Source organism: Vanacampus margaritifer, chromosome 5 (assembly GCF_051991255.1).
Source record: "Vanacampus margaritifer isolate UIUO_Vmar chromosome 5, RoL_Vmar_1.0, whole genome shotgun sequence".
Classification (NCBI taxonomy): domain Eukaryota; kingdom Metazoa; phylum Chordata; class Actinopteri; order Syngnathiformes; family Syngnathidae; genus Vanacampus; species Vanacampus margaritifer.
Window position 1 is genome coordinate 12,971,095 of NC_135436.1, and position 21,210 is coordinate 12,992,304.

The 21,210-nt window shown below is 41.1% G+C and overlaps 1 protein-coding gene across 1 annotated transcript in view; it reads right to left on the reverse strand.

Moving 5' to 3' along the window:
* The window catches only part of rap1gap2a (RAP1 GTPase activating protein 2a), a 99,987-nt gene that overhangs the window by 62,753 nt on the left and 16,024 nt on the right, over positions 1-21,210 (reverse strand). The window lies entirely within an intron of this gene.

The following is a 21,210-nucleotide window of genomic DNA, read 5'->3' on the forward strand; positions in this document are numbered from 1 at the left end:
GCTAAATTTCTCAATGCCCCTGTTACGTGCCGGGTGGCACGCAAATGATGTTAGGGAGCGGGTAGCACAAAGGGAGGAGGGAAGTGGTGGAAAAGGGACTGAACAAAAGGGGTGGACATGAGGTGGGAAAAAACATGACGGAACACTAAACCTCAAAAAAACAGAAACTAAACAAAATGGAGGCAATGCTCCCGAAGTCCCCACTGTCAAAGTAACACCCAAAGAAATACTGACTGTAGAATATAACCGATAGTTATTATGGCGAACACTCTAATGAATCGTGGATAATGAAACAAACAGGAAACGAAGTATGGCGAACGGTGCACTTCACGAAAGACAGTCAAACGAAACAAAAACACACAAAAGAGGTATAGTGGGTGACAGACTGAACGAACGAACGTACGAACATAAAAAAGTACAAACGAAAGGGAGGCAAACACCCAAAGCCAGCCCCGCTCCCGACCTGACCGCCTTTTAAGCTGTGGCCAACAATGACCACAGCTGGTCCCGCCCTGAACTCAATTAGTCAATCAGCGCTCCTCCCCTGCCCTGATTGGTAAACCAAGTCGGGGAAATGGTCCACCAATCAGGGAGGAGCGCTTACACCGTCCACACCTAAAACACACACAAAAAAAAAAAACGGCCACGAACATGGTGAGCCATAACAGCCCCCAAAAGACAGCCGGCGGGAGGCCCCGAGGACGACCCAGGACACGCTGGAGAGACTATGTCTCTCGGCTGTCCTAGGAACGCCTTGGGATCCCGTCGGAGGAGCTGGACGGACGGAAGGACTGCATGCTCCAAGCAAACCATGCTTTTATTTCCAGTAGACGCGATTATTAACGGTCTTCTGACTGGACTCTCTTAAAAGACTATCAAACAGTTGAAGCTCATTCAAAACGCTGCAGCTCGGGTTCTGACCAAAACAAAGAGATCAGAACATATCACTTTAGTCCTAAAGGCTTTTCACTGGCTCCCAGTCAGCTGTAGATTAGATTTCAAAATGATGCTACTGGTCTATAAATCACTGAATAATTTGGGTCCTGAATACATGAAAGAAATGCTGATTGAATATAAACCAAATATGGCTCTGCGATGTGCAGACTTGGGTCAATTGGAGCCCAGAGTTCAAAGTTAACATGGTGAAGCTGCATTTTTCTGTTGTGCTGTTCGCAAATGGAATAAACTGCCAACAGAAGTGAAGTCACCCCGAGTGTAAATGCTTTTGAATTCGGGTTTTTGCTTTTTTTCCTACACTTCTTCTCAACATTTTTTCATATTTTTTCTTTTCTTTATTTTAAAAAGCTACTCTTATTTCTCTACTTTACTCCTAAATGTTTTTAAAGTTTTTTTTGTCAGTGCTTTGTCAAAGTATGTTCTTTTAGTAATTTTTGCAAGTTACTATTAATTAGTTTTTCTCTGCTTTGCTTCATTAACTGTTGTGTTTGTCCATGCTTGTAGGTGTTGTCTTTGCTTGTGTAAAGCACATTTAGTTGCCTTGTGTATGAAATGTGCTATATAAACAAAGCTGCGTTTCTTGCCTGTTTGTTTGCACATTATAAAACTGATGCCAGTACCAATGCTCTGTTTGAGTGAGCTCTTCTGCCTCTCATTTGTCCCTGTGCTTTTGTATTCTTTCCTCTGTGGACTCCCATGTCAAACCAAGTACATCAATTTCTTTATCTGCAATTTGCTCTGAAGAATATGTGTCAAGTGACAGATAGATTCCTGAGACGCACACACACGCACACCGATGAGAATTCACAACTTTGGAAATAGTAAATTAAAATGCATGAGGAGGAATAGAAAGAAGTCATTACTTTTTCTTTTTTTTTTCTGGAGAGCTCAGTATTGTTCATTCGGTAATTTTACCGATTTGACATGTCATCATCATTCCTCTCTTTTTTTTTTGTATGTGGGTGAGTATGTGTATGTGCGTGAGTGCGAGTGTGTGAGCCATTACATTATTGATAACATTGGTGGTAACAGGGATGAGTTTACGGTCACACAATGGCAATGTCCGCAAGTTGTGATACTTTTTGAATCGCTCCTGGTGCCATAAGTGGCATTTATCTAAAATATGTTGGTCATGCAGTACATGTAGATGTAGAACTCTAAAAGCTCCTTCTATAAAAACTCAGCACCTCCACAACTGGTTCACAACAAAAATAGAATCCAGTCCCCACTGGTTTGACTTTGGCTTCACTTGATGTCACATACTTCCAGTTAACTCGAGATCTTAGAATACAATGTTGTAATTCTATAGGTGCTGTCCCCCCCTGGCTGGGCGTGGGCGGGTCTGCCCCTCTGTTGGCTGCTGGGTGGCGGCTGCGTCTTGGCCGTTCCCTGGGTCTCTTGGGGGGTGCTGCATTCTGGGGCTCTCCCTGGTGTCCGGGGCGGCGCCGGCGTGGTCTGTCGCTCTAGGGTGACGCGGTTCGGGGCCTGTGGGCCGCCGGGGTGCCCCGTGGTCCCCTCTCACCTCCCCCTTGCTGCCTCTCCCTCCTCGCCTCTCCCCGCCCGTCCTCCGCCTCCCTGTCCCTTCTCCCTTGTCACCCTTCCTCCTCCTCTCCCCCTCTCTCTGCGGCCCTGCCGCTGCCTCCTGCCCTTCTTGTCGTCTCCTTCCCCCGTCCCTTCCCCCTCCCCTGTCCGCCTTCCTCCCCCTCCCCTGGGCCGGGGGCTCCATCCGTGGCCCGGGTCTCAGCGCTCCGGCATCCCTTGGTGCTTTGCCCGCCCCGCTCCGGTGGACCTCCTGGCACCTCGGGCGGGCCCAGTATGCGGGGGGCGAGCCCTATCGCCCCGCCGGGCTGGTCCCACATGCCCGCCGGGGTCCCGGTGGGGTGGATGGGAGTTTGGTGGGGGTTTGGTGGGCGGGTGCGCCTCCTGCCCCCGCCCGGTTGGGGGCCCGCTGGTCGCTCCTCTTAACTCACTGCACTAGTTTTGCACAATACACTTTTATAGAGGTATAGGGCACATAACACACTTTGAGAGGGGTGAGATAGGGTGGAAACACCGTCTTCGCCCTACAACTCCCCTCCAATTTTAATGCACCACACAACTGTGTGTGTGTGTGGGGGGGGGGGGGCATTGGTTGGGGCAGACCGCAGTATAGAGCAGTGCTGCGGTCCCTTGTCCGTGACCCCCCCCCCCCCCCCATTTATTTTTTTTAAATCACCACATACACTCACTGACATGCCTGGGAGGCGGGTGGATCGGAACATGGGGATATCATTTCCCTCTGCTCCGGTTCACCTGCTCCCAATTTTAATGCACCACACGCACACACTTGTATATACACTGGGTGGGGTCACATTCAAGGTTTAGGGGTAGAGTTCGCCAGTCGGCGAGCTGGCGAACTCAGTAACAGGGTTAAATCTCACTATTTACGCTGGAGTGACGACCGGGGCCTTTCGCCGCTGGGCCTGAGGCTCAGGGGTGCCGCCCGTCCTCCGGTGCCCCCATCTCCCCTTCTGCCCCCGGTATTCCGTCCCTCCACGCGGTGGGGGATGGGGTGGGCGCGGGCGCCCTCTCCGCTCCGCTGCTCGGCCCCTCTTCGGCGCCGGTGCGGGGGGGGCTGCCGATTGGTGGGGGTGGGGTCAGGGGGAGGGGCGGCTTGTTTGGGGTGGGGGGGGGGTCGTGGGGTTGTGGGTCGGTGGGGTTCCTGGCGGGCCTGCAGTGCCCCGTCCTGCTGCGTTGGGCAGGGGGCGCGGGCCGCGTTGGGTAGGGGGGCGCTTCTGTTCCCTGGGTTTGCTCTCCGGCCGGTGGTCCCTGCGGGGCCCGGGGGTTGTCCTTTGGCGCTGCCGCGGCCTGGGGTCCCTGAGGTGTTGCGCTTGCTCTGTCCTGGCGGGGGTCGACGGCTCCCCTCTTTGGTGGAGATTTTCATGCACGCCAGATCCACCACACCAGCATCTATCGAAACTCATTGAATCGGTGGAGGCTGGTGTCTGTGGATCTCACTCCACTTCGTCTGTCCTTCCTTCCTTTCCTCAGTCTCTACTTTGGTCTCTTGAGGTCTCCCTGATTTGTTGAAATTTTGATGTCTCTGAGGTTGGTGAAGGACTCTGGTTGGTGGCCCGGTGGGTGGTGGGTGGTGGGTGGTGGGTGGTGTCTGGTCGGTGCTGGATTTCACTTTCCTTTCTTTTCTTTGGTCCTTTCTCGGGTTTCTTGACGACCTCACGACTCTGGCTGAAAGTGTTCGGTTTAGGGAAATGGTATGGGATTTTTTTTTATATAGGTTTTAGGTGAACTAATGAATGCATGCACGCACATACACATATTCACCCACATACAAAAAAAAATTAAAATACAAAAAATATATATATATATATATATATATATAAAAAAATAATAATAATAAAAAAAGGAGAGCAATGATGATGACATGTCAAATCTGTAAAATTACCGAATGATCAATACTGAGCTCTGCAGAGAAAAAAAGAAAAATAAATAAAATAAAAAAATATATATAAAAAAAGAATACAATGTTTTGTTTTGTTCCACAAGAAGAGCCCCAAAGCATGTTTGGACTTTCAATTTGAAGGCATGAGATGGGGGATATCACAGATCGACTAATTGCTAAATCGGCGTTCCAAAAAGGGCAACATAACCAGAAAACGTAGCCAATCTACAGGCAACTCCTTCAGTAGACACTGAAAATAAAGGAACATCATGTTCAGATTCTGCCCCTGAACGCTGGATGATAGGGCCAGATTGCGAAGAATACAAGAAGAGTGCTATGTTTGAATGCTGCACCGATAGAATAACATGTTCTTGTGGGGGCAGTGTGCTGGTTTTACGCGACGTTTTCCATCGTAGAAAAAGCGGGGCTTATCATCATGGATAGCAATTGTAAAGGAGAGCAATTGAGATGCAACCAGTGGCAATCCCGCGGTCAAGGACCAAACTCCCTCCTTCAAAAATGGCAACACTCACCCGCACAGAGGGGAGTTGAGTTGTGGGAAAAGCTTTGGAAGACCTTTACTGTTTTTATGTTTCTTGCATGTCCATTCCCAATCTGTTCCCCCCGTCTTGTGCCCCCCTGCTCTCGAGTGTGTCTTCCCTCACCTGAGCCTCATTAGCCCTAGTTGTACCTTGCCATCGCGTTCCAGCATTCCTTGTGTCATGTCAGTGACTCCTTGACCCTTTTTTGATTATAGCCCTTGCCTTTTGCCTCATGTTTTAGATACTATTGTCTTCTCTGCTTGCCTACCCGTGTACCAAATCCTGCTTGTTTATTAAAGAAGTGTTGTTGTTTTTTAGCTGTCCTTTTGCTTTTTAGTTTGGCATTTGGGTCCTACTCTTTTTACTGCTTTTGACAAGTTTTGTGGTATAGTGATCACTGAGTGACCATCACCAACACAATCATGTTGTCTGTCTGTGACATGCCCTGCACAGCCAGTTTTTAAAATATATATTCACTTTTCCCTTCTGGAATTTACGTTTTAAACCCCCATATTGTTCTTGTTTTTAACTGGATCAGACTGGAAGTGATTGTCAATTGATAGAAACAGTTTGATTTAATTGAGATTTTCCACGTTAAATTGAGTAAAATAAAACCGAAAGGTATCTGTCATCTTCATAAAAGTGAATACTTGTATACTTTTCAGTTTATTGACCTGGATATTTGGATATTATTTTATTTTACATTTTTATTGACATGAAAAACAAGAGTGAACCTATCATGTAATCCTTAGCCACCCTTTCTATGGATGGATGGATAACTCAGCAGGTATGGATAAATCTCACAGGGTTTACATTTTTTTGTTTTGTTATTATAGATGTTCCTGATATTATATTCATATTCCAATTCATTACCACTCTTCCCCAGCCCACCCCTTTTACAGAAGAAAATGGTTCCATAGTACGTGCCACCAATTAAGGAAAAACATCAAGTGCATACTACTTTTACTATCCCAGTCTGACCACATAAAGTCGGGTATGGTATAATTTATTTGTGGTTACTCTCTGTTTCATATGTTCAAGAGGTCTGTCAAGTGTAACAAATTTTCTTAAATGTAATTAGGAGTATTTTTTACAGTAGGTATTTGGTGTTTAATGAGGCCTTACACAGAGACTTGCTGCCTGGCTACACTAAATGATATTTTGAAAAATGGGAGATGCTAGTAGCCTAAACGTGAGTTTACCTACTGTATGGCGATAGTGACAGCGGAACTCTCTCGACCTACCAGAGCATCATTCCAAATTTCTATCAGCTCTAAAGTAGCATGAAAAAAAGCCCAAGTCAAACCTCCACCCCAAACTGAAGATCCTGCCACCCCTTCGCCAACCCAGGTAAACTTTCTAGCACCCCCATTGGCTGTGGTCATAAGTGATCATCTTCTCTGTAACAATGTTCAGGCCAAACAGGCAAGGCTGAGCACCTGGGATGAGTTATTCTTTTGTAAGGAAATTGGGTTTAAGCTAAGATCTGTTGGAGCAAAACCAGCCAACTTAGCCTTATGTGTGTATAGGATGGAAGTCGTGTGTGTGTGTGTATGTGTGTCACACAAAGACGCAATCAGGAGAGGAATATCCCTTCAGTTATATCAAGATTTATTCCTGATCACAGTGAGGCAAAAAGGACATCCTTCCTGTGATTACGCTACAGATGTGCCAAGCAGAGAGAGACAAAGAAGACGGTTGAGAAGGGTTGGTGCTACGGTGCTCCAACATCTATCAAACACTTCCATATGTAAAGATGAATGGCATGCTTGTAAAAGGGTCACAGGAAATTCAATGGCACACACTTGCACACACAAACACACTTAAAGTCCCTGTAGGGAAGAGGATTCTTCTATGTTTGAGCTGCAAAAATATATCAACTTCAAGGGAAGGAAAATGTATTTTTGAGTGTTTTGTGTTCTGTCTTTGCATGTGTTTTCAGCACATGTATAATACATTTAAAAATAAATCTCTTGTTGTATCACACATTCTAACTTCCGGTCGCTAGCTTGATGCATAGTGATAACAATGAAAGCATCAAACTCACTGTCTGCTGGAATGACATAAAGTTATCGTAAATGATGTATTACCTTTCTAATTGGTCCAGTTATCTAGTGTTGGTGAAGCGTTTAAAGCATTCTGCTCACTCTGTTCTAATCTGGGCATTTCTTGTATGAAGTAGACCAAGAGGATACGTGGTCTTATTCCTCTTTGTTTGCACTTGTCTCATCAGATTGAACAGAAAAAATGTCACGAAATAAGAATTGTGCAAGACAAGATACCAGGCTGATACGAATGTGTTTTGTGCAGATGCGTCAACAACAATCTATGTATTCTATTGAACCCAAATGTGCGTGCGTGTGTGTGCGTGCGTGTTATTGATGTAGTTGTCAAGACAGCGGTAACTGACCCTTGATGATGACTGAATTCAAATTTGCTTCTGTTTCCCTGATGGCATAAATTCTGAGGCGGTGACCCAAACAACCTACACAAGTTTCAGTGCAACACACCGGGGCCGAACAAAGCAGCACAATCCTGTCAACCAACCTTTGAAATGACAATAATAGACAAAGGAAGAACAAGATGGAAGCCACAGTAGACATACTCAACAAAAAATGTCCAATGTGTTACATCTGTAGAATTAGATCCAATTGAAAATGCAGCCTGCTCAGCACAAGCAAGAGATGACATGATGTCGTTCCTTAGCCAGCTCATTAGAGGTGCACAATGTATCGGGCCCCTGCATTTTATAGTGCTTCAGTTTCACCCGACTAACACAGAGCACCACAGCAACAACCATTCTTTCACACTGTTCTTCAGTACTTTTTTTTTTTTTTACTAACTATGAGAATGAACTCTATGCATGCACCATTTTTGTATTTGGAGTACAGTGTGCTCACTTCGCTAAGTTAACGCGAAATGAAAGCATCACTTTTTTAATATATACTCACTGTCTGCTGGGATGACAAGAGACGAACAGAGATACTGGCGGCATGGCTCAGTTGTAAAGTGGTCGTCCTGCAGCCCTGAGGTTGTGGGTTCAATCCCAGACTAATGTGACCATGTTGAAGTACCCTTAAGCAAGGTACTCATGCTACGTAGGCGAATGAGTAGTCAAAATGTAAAATGCTTTGAGGGCCTTGTAAGGTGGAAAAGCGCTATATAAATAAAGTACCATTCACCCACAGTAAATGATCCAAATGAGCAAACACCACCAATATATGTTTACTGCTACATATGTTGTAAACAGGCATATTGGAAAAGTTTGAATATATTTGTAAATTGTGCAAATTTTTACAATACCCTTATACAAAATGAGTGGCGACCACTTTGCAGTTTTGTTGAAACAAAGTATTGTTAAATAAAGACAGAGTGCTCCCCTCATTTTCTTTGGACCAACACTGGTAAAAGTTCATTTTGGGTCGGCCTTGCGTCATTACCACAACAAATATTGCAGATAGAGCAATAACAAATCGGATTTGCTCACTTGCAAATGCGGACAGTGAAGCTTGAAAAACGGATTTGATCAACACATCAAATCTGCCTGCAGTGTGAACACGGCCTTATCTGTCCTTGGTCTCATCTGTCATCTTTTGACCGTCCCTTTCTCTGCTCTAGCCCACACAAAGTCTCATTTCATTCTCTTTCTCATTTCTTCCAGCTTGTACAGCCACCCTATTTTCTCACTAATGCTAAAAAGACTGTAATTTGCACCAAGGTTGTATCCAATGTACGCCAAACAGCAGTCACACAGCACAGCAAGAACCTTTTATTCTGTTTCCAGTGGCAACACATTGAGGCCTTAACAAGTTTAGATGAAGAAGGCTGGTAATTGAAAATAAAATAGACACACATGCGCAAGTGTAAAAAGAGTCTAAACAAAGAGAGGTGCTGCAAGACTCCCAAAGAAAACTCAATTTTAATTATATAATCATTGTGGTGTTTCCTATATATAGCGGTGTGAAAGTGTTTCCCCCCTTCCTGATTTCTTCTACTTGCATGTTCCCATCATCAAACAAATTTAAATAGTCAACGACAACACAAACATGCCGTTTTTAAATTAATGCTTTTAACATTAAGGGAGAAAACAAAAATCCAAACCTACAAAGCCCATGTGTGGAAAAAGTGATTGCCTCCTAAACCTAATAACTGGTTTGGCCACCCTCAGCAGCAACAAACGAAACCAAGCATTTTTTAAATATATATATATATATATACTATATATAACTGCCAATTGGTCTTTCACATCTCTGTGGACATATTGGCCCACTCTTCCTTGCAGAATTAATTTCATTTAACAACACTGGAAGGATTTCGAGAATGAACATCCTTCTAACTGACTTTTGCGCCTTTTGGATTTCTGACCTGGTGCAAAACTTGAATTCAGCTTGCGGTCATTAACTTATGGCTGAATATTCCCCCTCAGGATTTTCTGGTAAAAAGCAGAATTCATGGTTGCATCGTTTGTTTTCGGGAGTCAGTGTCAGCGCAAGAAAGCAATGTCTGCCATCTAGTGGTGATTGGTTATATGACAACTTGAAAACTACACTCAATCCCTGCATATTTACAGTTCAGCACCCACCGATTTGCATATTCACAGATACCACCCCAGTATTTTTTCACATTTGGGATTTTCCCCATTTCCTTCCGTTCTTCGTTGAAAATGTATGTTGAAAGTTCAACAGCGTTTTTAGAAGAATTTTGAACAGTTTGGGGGGTTGTAAAAAGACCGTCCCTAACATAGTTTAAAAATATATATATATAATAATATTGTATTAGATCTCTCAGTATGTCACATTCTATAGCTAACAACCACATTAGAACACATACTGTAGTTTTCTAAAAATGTAGTTGCTTCATAAAGTCACATTTCCAATTTTAGCTCAGCAGTCCTTCTCAAATAGGAAAAGCAATGTCAGTGGGGGACCGTGTGAACCCAGGGAACATGTTTTTGTAACGATAATTAAGTGTAATTGCACATCCACTACAGTAGGTGGCAGTGGCGCTCTCATTGTCTGAGAGTGCACAAGGAATATTAGCTCCTCTACATAGGTGTACTCACAACAATTTTAAAGACAAATGATAATATTGATAGTCGCAGCGACCAAGAGAGTTGGCGGGGGGTTGTGAAGTATTTTCTTCTTCCTTGCTTAACAAAAAACAATTGAGAAGGACTGGCTTAGTGTGAATAATAAAGGTAATGCTCGATTGATCAAAATCACGCAAATAATCCGCAGGTAATTCTAATGCAACATCATGATGCCCTAATAGTTGTTATCCTGCATAATGGCCTGCCATAATGTTATGACAACTTTCACACGTAATGATAATTAATAAAATAGTGTTAGGTCAGCTCATTTGGCTAAGAGAAAGCAAAAAAAAATGTGGAAAACAATCTCTAGTATTGAATAACATCGGATTGTGCAATTGTGTTTTGTAAAAAACAGAATCAATCACTGACCGTGCAGCTTTAAGCAAGTGTTTTGAACATCTCACCTCATACACCTCCTGTGATAAAGCTGTGCATGTGAGCAGGCACGTGTACTGAAGCATATTATACAAATGCAACCATCAACATGTGCATACTGTTTGCTCCCTCTCCAGGCCACCTCTCAGTGATGCCGCTGCATCGGTGAGTGTCTTCTCTATGAGCCCTTAACAGTGAGCCCTCTGACCAGATGGTCCGCTTATCATCTCCTCTGTGTCTGAGTGCAAGCAGCATCAGACACAAGGCAAAGAGTAAATATTTGTCAAACACTGAAAGGCAGATGGTTTTTCATGTGACTTGAGAGCAACAAGAATCACTGCACGTACGCGCACACGTATTGTCATAATTGCTGTGATCGTACAGTACAGTTTAGGATAAAAGAAGACACATGGCACAAATATGTTTATGCTGTTATATTGGATTGTTTTGTTTTTTTTCTGTAAGATTTTCCATCATAAAACTATTAAGGTTCCATGTAATAACCCCCCTGTTTTATGCTAAACATACAGTAGGTCAAAATGAGTTTATAACATGGCCACAGCCTGAGTTGCCTCGGGGTGTTACAATGGAGGTGGATTTAAAAAAATTGGAATCAGAATATAGCTGAGAAACAGCCCGCGATCGGAGCCTCGTGTTGGTCAGTCTGTCTCAGAGTGCTCATTGGGCAGCCAATGGAGGAAGAAAAATTTCCTCCAGGGGACCAGGTCGTTGTGCTGCCATGGCCGCCTCAAAGTGCACCGTGGTCAGCCACAATTCAACAAATTCAACAATGAAAAGACATGGTGGCCAAAATATGCCCACATATTGGTAATTACCAATCAGAGGAAAGCTGTTTTCTATATCTAATTAAGGAAAAGGGTGGAGTGCCGTCTCCGTGTCGGGGATGAGATCCTGCCCCAAGTGGAGCTCAAGTATCTTGGGGTGTTGTTCACGAGTGAGGGCAGGATGGAGCAGGAGATCGACAGGCGGATCGGTGCAGCGTCTGCAGTGATGCGGACTCTGTATCAGTCCGTTGTGGTGTCGAAGGAGCTGAGTCAAAAAGCGAAGCTCTCGATTTACCGTCCGATCCTACGCTCACCTTTGGTCACGTGCTGTGGGTCGTGACCGAAAGAACAAGATCCTGGATACAAGCGGCTGAAATGCGTTTCCACCGCAGGGTGTCCGGGCTCTCCCTTAGAGAAGCTCGGTCGGTCATCCGGGAGGGACTAAGAGTCGAGCCGCTGCTCCTCGACATTGAGAGGAGCCAGTTGAGGTGGCTTGGGCATCTGATTAGGATGCCTCCAGGACGCCTCAGTGTAGAGGTGTTCCGGGCATGTCCCACTGGCAAGAGGCCCCGGGGACGACCCAGGACACGCTGGAGAGACTATGTCTCTCGGGCTGGCTTGAGAACGGCTTGGGATTCCATCGGAGGAGCTGGTTGAAGTGGGTGGGGAGAGTGAAATCCGGGCTTCCCTGCTAAAGCTGCTGCCCCCGTGAACCGACACTGGATAAGCTTGGAAACCCCCAAAAAAGACATCCAAAATGATATATTTAAAGCTAAATTAAATTGTGTATAACCTGCTAGCAAGATTCTCTTCAACGCCCCCTCCGCCTCACATCCCTGCCAAAGAATGTAGGATCTTATGTAAGGGGGAGGACTAGATAAGTCTGTACTTCCTCCTACCCCCTTTCGAGCATGTGAAAGTGTCAATTGTGTTTTTATTATATCTTAATCAAAACCCCCAAACTTTTTTTTCATTTTATAAACCTTACTTGACTCAGTATATGTTGTGCATCTTGTGTTTCAGCATTATTGGTATGCAAATAATTGGGGTGCTGAGAAAACTGTTGGACTGCAGAATTAACTGTGATTGCATCTAAAAAAAAAATTACCGCACATTTCTTTATGACAAACGTATAAACAAAAATAAATCAAACCACTATTGTTGACTAAACCATGCCCTGAAACACTTCTAATTTGAGAATATAATCTTTATTAAATCCATCAAGATGGCAAATGTACAGGGATCACAAACATGGAATTTGCAAATCAGTCCCTACAACGGTCATGTTTGAAGAGAGTCTGGCTGCAACTGACCGATCACCATGGAAATGAATCATACGAGAAGACCATCATTTCTTGCTGCCATGGCAACAGACTTAACTCCCTATAGCTACATTCGATGAAGCTTTTTACAACAAAAAAATACTACTTTTTATTTTGCAATTGTAATCCATAAAGATACAATTATATTTTTAGATGAAAGTACTGTCATCTTGACAAAATATTTGAGCTTACTGTATTTGTGCTGGAGAAGCAAAACAGTTTCAAAATAAATACTAAAATAATACATAATCAGTCCCTAAAACAATAATCATATTTCAGTGGGTTTACTAGTTTACAGTTAAAATGGTTCAGTTTTGGTTGTGCAGTGCTGCTACAAATATTAACCTCAACAGGTGGGAAGAAAAATACTAGTAAACACTACCCTCTAGTGGTGAAAGCTCCTTTATTCAGCCAACTGTTTATTAGTGCACTGAGGGCCTCAAGAGGCACAACACTGTGATAGCTTTTCAGTGTTATATGACCAGTGCAATATAACATTGCATGAGAGACTTGCCTATCAAAAAAAAAAAAAAAAAAGCTATTCAAAGTCAACCCAAAAGTGTTTTCAGTTTCTTAGAAAAGGTGTGAGAGAAGAGGAAATGCAACATCCTCCCTTTGGACGTTCGAGGATGGGTGGAGCTTTACCACTTCCCATATACTTCAATAATTATCTCTGCAACTACAAACCACATTCTTTCACTGCCCGTCTTTCTCACGTGTACTCAACAAGTGCATTAGGAGATACATTTTATACACTAAATAATCCTCTGATATTCGGTAGAGGAGTCTGCCCTGATGCATATGTTTAAGTATGGCTATTAAATTCCATTTTATGATACTGAACCATATCAGTGTTCTACAGTCGTGTTCCTCTTCTTATATTGGCTTCACCTGGCAGTCAAACACTGGCAATGTGTACACTGTCTTCACAATAGCTCTAAATAAACGAAAGTAATACAGCCGACAGCTCATTAAGACTACACACAGCGTCTGTGTAAGAAACTATTGCTTACTATGATGGGCTTTAGTTTATTAAACTATCAGCTAGAGTAAACCTGACAGCAGTAGTCCTGTGTTTGTTCAGCGGCCATAAGTCCGACATCGTTCCATGCAATATACAAGGCGGGCCAGGACGCAGAGTAAATGCCATGCTCCAGAAATAGCAGCAGCACATTTGCTCTTTTCCATGATGCGGCCAGGAAGATAACATTCACACCCGATTATTCCACCCCCCAAAAAAACTATGCTATATGTAACGATAAACTGAGGTGAGATGTTTTCCAAAAAAATAAACATTCTCTTCCTCCACTCATCAAATCAAAGGCATCATTTCAGAAGTGTGGAGAGAGAGTTGGGGGCGGGGGGGTTCTTTCGGAATATGCTAGCTTTTATGGCCAAGTGATAATGCTCTCGCTGTCAAACGCTGGTTTAGGTGAAGCAGAAATAGCAAAATAATGAAAGGTCTACTGAACACAAAAATTCAGTAGATTATCATTCTTTTGAGCAAGCTTATTGAACACAAACTGAATGGAAGTGGAAAGATTTGGAACCATTATATACATGATTCATTGAGCCACTTTTCAACATTAAGAATATAATATAATCAATGTGATAACTTCATTTTTTTTCATGAACAATGATTACCTTTATTTTTTATTTTTTGCACTCACTCACACAAACAAGCACACATTCAAACATGGTATCCCAGGCGGGGAAGCAAACCCAACGCCAACCTGCATCGTAGGTAAGTGACGTTCCTACTCTGCCACCTGGAGCCCATGACTACCTTTAAATACATTTTTTTCCACTTGCTGACGACTAAAGATGACATCACTTATCCTGAAGACACTGGTAACGACCAATCATGGCTCAATTTACTGACCAAACCCAGAAAACAGGTGAGTCATGATTGGTCGTTACCTATTTCCTCAGCACAGGTGATGTCACACTCTAAAAACAGTTGGGTCAAAAGTAACCCAATTATGGATCAAAAATGGGCCGATCCTCTTTATGGGTCAATTGACCCATTTTTCTGGGTTGTTTTATACAAAATGACCAAATTTTTTGACCCAAGTAAAGTATCTGACCAATGTTTATGAGTTGTTTTACAATAAAAGACCAATTTCTTGACTCGAAGTTGGGTCAAATAGACCCAAGTAGCAGATCGGTCCATTTTTGACCTATAGTTGCATGGGTTATTTTTGACCCAACTGTTTTTAGAGTGCATCTTCAGTCCACAAGTGGAAAATTTCGTTTTTGAAGATATTAATTGTTCATGAAAAATAATTAAGTTATCACATTTATTGTAATAATTACTTTTGAAAGTGGCTTAATGAGTCAAGTATCCCTTTAAAATTTTGAAAAGTCACACTTTGATTTCAGCCTCTCCAATGTGAAATTCTGTAAATGCATATGTTATGATTTCATAAGTCCTCCATGACAGCCAGGTATGGACGGAGAGCGCAATTCAGCCCGGTGCGGACAGCGGGCTTGCGCTGAATTCTATCAGATGCCCCTGATGACGGCAAACAGGTCTTTGTATTTGAAGCAAAACAAGACATTCATACAAATTTGTTTGGACCGATCAAGACATTTGTCCATTTTCTGTCATTCTTTGAGTAAAGCATGACTCCAGTCAATGGCAAACTTAAAGAGTTCCAGGACCCAAAATCCCAAATCTCTACAAATCTCAGCATCAGATCTCTTATTTACTGTATACCCACAAGTGAAAAAAGTGAGCGAAGGTTTAAATCCCAATTCTAAATAGCATTTATGAATTAAACAAATGGAAATTTTGTTGTTAAGATCCTTGTTCAAGAACAGCAATTTGTGCAAAAAAATGATCATATGGCCAGATGCATTCAAAGGTTTAGACAAGGTCAAATGAATTTAACCTGTGAAGGTCATAGTGAATTTCAGGTTATTTTCACCATTCTATATTCTTGTACATTCTAATTGAGATGCAAAAATGATGCATCCGACAAAAAGAGCCTGATTAAAATTCACATAGGCGCGAACGTCGTCTCACTGCATCCTTGTTCTTGAAAAGCACAGATGATAAGGCCACACACGCTCATAAATTTCTATCAGTATGCTCCAGTGGGAGCTTCAGTTTTGTTTCAACTGACGGGAATAGAGTTCAGTTGATGCAGGCCTGAGGAGAGTGTAAACAATGTGTGACAAGTGTTAGCTAATTAGCAGTGCATGCATAATGAGGAAAGTGTAAGGCAATATTTGCAATGTGAGGATAAAACAATCTGTGGCCCGGCCTGCTGGTCTGTTTGTAAAAAATTGAAACATTGAAATGAATCTTCTCATGCAGGGAACAGATCATTGATCAGAATCTTGAATTTGTAACTGTGATGGACAAAGCTACAGTGTGGTATGTTATCCTGAGATGGGTGGCAGCAGCTCATCTGTAATGACTGATGTGCAATGGAGCGAACTCTACTTGAACTTTTCTCTGAGTGGTGTGTAATACAAAATGTTTTGTTTTGTTTTATTCGTTTTTTTCCTTTCGGACAAATGTAACAAGAGTGCGAATTGATTTGATTTCCCCTTGAGGGATAATAATCAGAACAGTGTTTTGTTTTTTAAGAACTAGTCACTTCAAAACAAAACATTAGCTTAAAGATACAACTGTAGTAGTCACTTCTGCATTGTCTTGATTTGGTTTCAACCGGAACCCTCTAATCATGACTATGCATGCTGAAGTGCAATAAAATAGATGACTAAATGCAATACAAAATCCCACTTCAGCAAATGTATAACCTAATGAGAGAGTGATTCATCCTTTAAGCATCAAACTCTGGCATGACAGGAAGGATGATGTGCAGCATCTACATCATATTGGGCAAGACAAATGTGACATCTGAGTGCTGTACAGCTACGGATGCATTATGAAGAAGCGATCAGTTATTATTCATGATTAGATAATCCATCTTCATGTGTCCAATCTACATAATTACTTGCAGTGCGAAGCTGATCTGCGTCAATGTCTCACGTTTTAGTTTTTGACTGACAAGATTCAAAAATTAAAACACATGATTCCAAATTCAATTTCCTTCATTCTATTAGGCAGTGTGTATGAACATTGAAAATGTGAATATTAATGGAATCTGATTCCCTGGGAAAAAAATGGTTTAAACTGATTAAATATCAAAAGAATGACATATTGGACATTTTTGTCATCACCGTGAAATGATGTGTTGCATGTGGTAAGTCAACGCCATTTAGCGTTGTCAAATATTGCCATCATTTAGATGTCACACCTAATCATATCAGGTTTTACAATCTTCATTCATACAAGGGAAATAAAAAGACATTTATTACAAAAGTGACTGACGAATGCAGACAACATAAATACATACTGTGCATACATACATACATGCCCAGTCCATTACGAGAAAAGATAATTGCAATATTTTTTATTCTATTCATGTTGTGGGATGCCTCGTAGACTTAAAACATTACGTCACTTAACGTACAAAAACATTACTGATTGTCACCAAAATGTATGTGCACACCTCATAATCATAGTCTTAAAATATTATATTTAGGACTCAAAATGAAAGCGTCAACTCTGGAGATTAATTTTTAAATTCATTAAAGTCAACTCAACTCAGTTACTGGTGGGAAGATGAATAAACATGAACTATAGTTACCGGTAGTTTTACTTTCTGATTTATTTGCTTAATGCTTGTTGGATAACTCTAAAGTCATTTAAGACAAATTCAAATATCATATTAATTGTAGACCTTTTGCATATAATTTCAGAGCAAAAGTCCATTCTGATCGTTTTGTTTAACAGTTGTATTTTACAGGAGACATATTTTATTCAAGGATCAAAGAAAGCTATTAGAACAGTCTTTGATGATACATATACTATTTATTTGATGATTTTACATTAATTCCAAGATTTTATTCAAGTATCTGTTACAAGCATTGAAGAAAAAAAAATAGAAGCAGAAGTAGAAAATAAAAAGAAGAGAATTGTGAGATTTATTCGTATTAAAAAATCGTGTTAAAAAAATTGCTTTAAAAAAATCGCTTGACAGCCCTAATTATAGATTATTATGTATTATTATATTAACGTGGTAAGTGTATATGTGTTGACTCATTGATACTCATATACGCTAACAATTTTAATATAATCCAAAATAGGCCATTAGAATACCGTCCCCACAGCAAAATTAACAGAAGTAATGGTTGTTGGATGGAAGATGGACATCTTTTGTAAAAAGTAAATAAACTAAATCAGTAATTAACATTTAATCCATGTCATTAAGAATTATCTCAATGTCAACAAGTGTGGTTTATGAAAATTTGATCAAGTTATACATTCTAAATATTAGATTATAAATGTAGTCTGCAAAGTGTTACTTTATATGGCTTTATGTGTTTTAAGTTCAAAACAATGACACAATTCTGTTATCTTTGTATTGACGTCATACTTTTTAATTTACTGCAGAATGCACTTACAAATAAACAATAATACAAACCAATACTTAGTCATCAGTACGGCCTACAATAATTTCAAAATAAAATATGTTTATATATAGAAAAAGAGAGCCAGCCAGCATTTACTCACCATAGCTTGCGGGGCATCGTCACACAACATTAGAACGGCGATCTGCCGAAACCTGCCAGTGTTTCATCCCCTCTCTGCCTTAATCCCTACTTGCAATATTCATCAGCACTACCCAAAGACAAAAGCCACAAAGAGATGCATGTGTTTGCTAATGCATCTCCGTTCGAAGCTACATGCACACAGAATTGATTATACAGCTGTTAATGAGACCCCAAAGTAGAGGGATGGTCTCTTTCTAGTAAAGCAGCCGGGATTAATAACAGTGGGAGCAAGAGGAGGGATGGCACACAAGGTTCTCTTTTACATGTGGTTTATTATCCAGCTATCTGTCTAGTAGCATCTAGCATACACACGCATTTCATAAAACACATTTATATTCTTGCCTGAGTGGTAGCGTAGCATTTCTTTTATGCTCTCCCTGTTTCATAGAGCCCTTTTCCCTAATCAAACGGCGAGATCAAAAGGGCGCGCACATGCACCTCAAGCAAGAGTCACGACTCACTCATTCATATTCAATGCCACTCCAGAGCCAGCGGTCTAACGACACCTAACCAGAGAGTGAAAGAGACAGGTGCGAGCGTGTATGTATCCAAGACATCGCGCATGAAACATACAATACATTTTACGTGACATAAATGGTGACACACCAACCACTTTATTATGCAAACCGGGAAAACTACAGTAATCTCACTTATTCCCACCAGTGCATTTGCATATTTTGATATGAATGCCAAAGCATTCATTTTACATGCATTTCAATGAACCATAAATACACATATTAGAAAGGTTAAAGCAAAAACCTTATTCCAATCATGGCACAAACCCCAATTCCAGTGACTGCGTATAATGTAAATTAAAACAGCAGAGAATACAATGATTTGAAGATCCTTTTAAACTTTTATTCAACTAAATACACTACAAAACTAGATATTTATTGGTCAAACTGATTAACTTTGTTTTTGAATTTTTAACTTTGAAGAAGAAGAAGCACTAAATTACTTTTCCTTTTTCAATACATATTTGGGAACTGAGAATATAAATTGTTGAAGCTTTTGGGAGACAGGTCTGGACAGGCCAGTCTAGTAGTCGCACTCTGTTACGACAAAGCCACGCTGTTGTAACACCAGCAAAAAGCATATTGCTATTGTTTTGCTGAAATAAGCAGATGTCCCTGAAAAAGATGTTGCATGGATGGCTGTATATGTTCCTGCAAAACCTCTCCGGCTCTGAAGACACGATGATTCCCCAAAACAATCTAAAGCTTAACTCACCTCCCCAACCAGACTCTTGCTCTACCCCTAACTAATATTTGAAAATGGCGCTCAAAGGGTGTGTTGCCTGGAGGACTGTTGGGCTTGCAAATGGGGAGAGGGTTGGGCTTTACTACGATCTCAATAATTTCTATATTACGGCAAGTTATGCTAAATAAAATAACCAAATGCTATGCTACTAAATCCCAGCATCCCAATATCCCAGTGTTTAACCTGAAGATGGCGCCACACAGACGGATTTTGCCCCAAATTCAACATTTCAACAAACATGCCCTAAAATGTCAAAATAATGACCAGGACACAGCATTAGCAGACAACCGTTTATACAGTTTATCAGCAAATAAAAGTTGTTTTAGTGTTGAGTATCCCTTTAAAATGTGGACTCATCAGACCCAAGCACATTATCCAATAGTATTAATAAGTATAAACATTAAAAAGATTGTATTTGTACTGTATTCAACTGGATATAGTTTGAAAAGGATTTGCAAATCAGTTATTTATGATTTACACAACATCACATTTGGAGTTTGTAGTTTGAATTGCAGATTACAGAGAAAACACAAATGGCTTATGATTAAAAAATAATAATAATCAGGTGCATCACTAAGATGGAGCAACAAAACTGAATCTTGCCTCACCACCTTTTTGGCTGGCTACTTGTTGCTAGGCAGATCCCATAAAACTGAATTATTACTGAAGCCATAGGCCAATAGAAATGGTATAAATCAGTCCCACACTTTGGGCTGACAATGCTGTGCCACATCAGACAGACGTGCATTATAGAAAAATGCTCTGAAAAAATTACAATTACGAGACAAGGCATGATAACACATAATTTGCGCATTAAATGGCTCCTTTGTAATAATATTGATAATAATAATAATAAAGATATATGGTAGAATCGCCATTGTGAATAACACATCTGCTTTGTATTGAAAGTAATGTTTCAAACATGTATTGACGTTTTGGATTCATCAAAGTGTGATTTTGAAATATAGCTTAACAAATCAATGACCCTCGCGGGTATTTCCAGTGCACTAGTTTTCTACAGTGTCTACATTTTTATATTTGAAAACTTGTGGTTGATACCATTAAAATCCTGCAACATTAGTGATTCATTAAGAATACATCTACATATTTTGGCAAATATAGCAGGAATAAATACATTTTCTTGCTACTGTTGTTATTTTACACGCACTAAATCTAGTGGATCAGTTGTGATGCAGTCTTTGAGAAGTTGAATTATGGCACAAATAGCAAGTTGATGACACATTGTTTAGCAACAAGGCTGAGTCAGAGCGTAATACAGTCAGAGTCGGTTCTGCGTATGTGTGAACATACTGGGATGCACAATCTGGACACAGATTAAAATTAGGATGGATAAAGACAAAAACACATACAACTTTCCCCTCTCATTGCTACGGCGACCATCATTATTGGGCTTTGCAGTTGAATTTCACAAGACAAGAGGTGCTTCTCACACATGACACCCACAAAGAACATTAAATGAAGCATGCAAATGCTTGCTATAGTAGATGCAAATCTACATTTTTGTCATGACAGTGAACTGATGAACTGAAATTGTGGTATCCGAGTGATGTTATAACAATGGATTCACTATGCCTCTATTGTTCCTGACCAGACAATCCATCCACAGTACAGTGTCCAATCTATTGGTTAGTTCCTGCTTTTTACTGATCCCTCTCGTGTATGCTTCGGCTGACAAGCTCCAAACCACAAACAGAATAAGTTGTTCAAAAGACATCAGAAGAATCTCCCCCAAAGCCAAAGTTCTCATGAGACCGGATCACAAGCGTGTGTTGTTGTTTTGATGTAC